Here is a 2,500-nt window from a genome sequence, read left to right on the forward strand (position 1 = left end):
ACTACTGCTGTCCTCACCCCTGTTTCAGGCACACGATTCTGGTATGCACATGACTCCAAAAGGTTCCAGGTACACGTGATGCAGATGACCCCATTGTACACACGACACTACCGGTCCCTCTATGGTTACCCCATTTAACTTTTTAATGATGATGATGTTGCACACAGCACCTTGCAAGACTACTGTTCTCAAGTAATGATTGGACAGGAACTGTTTTGTTAATGTAAATGAAATGCTCAAAGTAATGCATTTGGGCAATGTACAAATGTTTGCATGTATTAATGACACATGTCTGTCTGAGGGAGTCTTGATATTACATAGGACAACACCACTACATAATACAGGAGTTGCTGGTGTTTCCCTTTTCAATCTTTTTTTACTGCTTTGTTGTCACATGGTATGTTCTTGATATATCTATATATATATATCTATATCTATGTATGTATATATATCTGGACATAAACACACACACATACATCTACGTAATGGAATACATTTCCTATACTGTTGAATGACTGTGCTGGATTCTATGTTTGTGATAACATCTGATGTCTGTGCATCTGCCATGGCTTAGTGGTAAATAACAGTGGCTGTGGTGTGCAGGGTTCTCATTTCAAGACTTGCAGAGGCCATTTATTTTGTTGCTGGTCAGAACAAGGGCCGTTGGATACAGAGTGATTAAGACACTTTTAAGCAGTTGTGAGTGAGTGTGTGCTGGTTTGCATGATGGTAAGCAGTGGTTACTTTTGGTTACAGTTCTTTACACTCAGTTACCTTCTTGATTGCTTAACCTGTGTAGGCAGTGCTTACCCCTGCGCAAAAAGGCTGTAACCCACTCACTGCTGCTTAAAAGTGCTTCCTCCTGCTTATCCCCTCACTAATTTCTTTAAAAGAAAAGAAAAAAGAGGTGCTAGGAAAGTAGTGAAAAAGGGGCACAAAGAGGGAAAGACAGTAGGCAAGGTAGCTAGGGATGTGCAGGAGGGGTGTAGAGAAGTTCCATAGGTGTCCATTTCTTCTACAGCAACGGCTGTGCAAATGCAATAAATTTGGAGGCACATTTGGACACTCACAACCCTGAGAGAGGGGTGAGGACAATAGTATGTTGTGATGCCAATTAGAAACATTTACATGTGTCCAGTGGACATGTGTGCGAAATGGACAGCTATGTATGGGGCATGCATTTTTTGCAGGAACAGTTGCCTTTATTTTCTTTTACTTTTAGGTGAGAGTGGGATGTTGGGGAAGGAGAGTAGGTATGATCAGGGAGGATAGGTTGGGTAGGATGACAGACAAGACAAACAAGACACATACAGGGGCGGTATATGACACATGTGGGGGGGCACCTTGGATGGGGAGGGGTGTTTGGAAGTTGCAAGCCCATGAGCCCACAAATGGATATAGTGGGACTGAGGTCCCCACCCATGGGCAGTCACCACTGCACCTTCACAGCCCAGAAGGTGGCTGTGCTGGTTGATGTGTAGGAGGGGCAGGCTCACCCTCTTGTTGCACCATTCAACCCTCAAGCTGGCATCCATGGTCTCGAATCTCCCTGTCAAGCTCTCTATGCACCATGGCCTGGACTGTACCATGGGTGACAGGTTCCTGTCTGCTCCCACTCTCAGGGGGGGCCGAGCCCCATCCCCTGCTGTGGTTCCACCCAAAGGTGGTGCAGGGCCAACAGATGAGGAGGTCCCAGGCTGGGCCCCAGATGTGCTGGTGCCCGATGCCATGGCCAGCTGAGGTGGGACAGGTGGGTCCGCTGGGACCGGCCTTCCCATATGAGCTATATTGTAGCATGTTTAAGGCAGGTATGGGTTAGTAATAGTCAACAGCATTCATGAGTAGTTATAACAGCATGCATAGGTATTCCCATTACCCAGGGCACCAGATATAAAATAGTTGCAGAGCAGGCAGAATACATGCATATATGGGTAAACAGTGGCCATTACAACAACATGCAGGTTTCATTGATGGCAACAGGACACCAGTGTGAGGGTATTTTAACATGGCACATGCATAGAAACATATGCGAATATTTATAAACCAATAGGACATATGTCCAAACAAAGGTTAGCAGTGTAGACATACCAAATGAGTTATGGTAGGGGTGAGAGAAAGAAAGTTCAGTTAACAACTAATAAATCCTGTTTACACAACATTCGTAGTCACTGCAGTGGTCTGTCCCTTGCATGTATTATTACTCTACTTAATGGCATTATATTGTACAATGGTATGTTCATAGATTAGTATGTACAGGACCTGTGTCTTACGTACAGGCTTGACAAGATGCAGGTGCAATGCAACATGTTTGAGACTGCTGACTACTGTCATACACTTTGAGTGAGATACTGGGATGACAGGTATGTTTGCATGTATATTCTCTGACTATGTACAAGTCTGACTATCAATTATATGTCATTTACAGCTGCCTACATTTCTTGGATCATCACACGAATTTGTCAGGAGAACAGGGAAAAAGGCAGGTGATGTGGGCCATTTA

Source organism: Protopterus annectens, chromosome 1.part0, assembly GCF_019279795.1.
Source record: "Protopterus annectens isolate FY-2018-M chromosome 1.part0, PAN1.0, whole genome shotgun sequence".
NCBI lineage: Eukaryota > Metazoa > Chordata > Ceratodontiformes > Protopteridae > Protopterus > Protopterus annectens.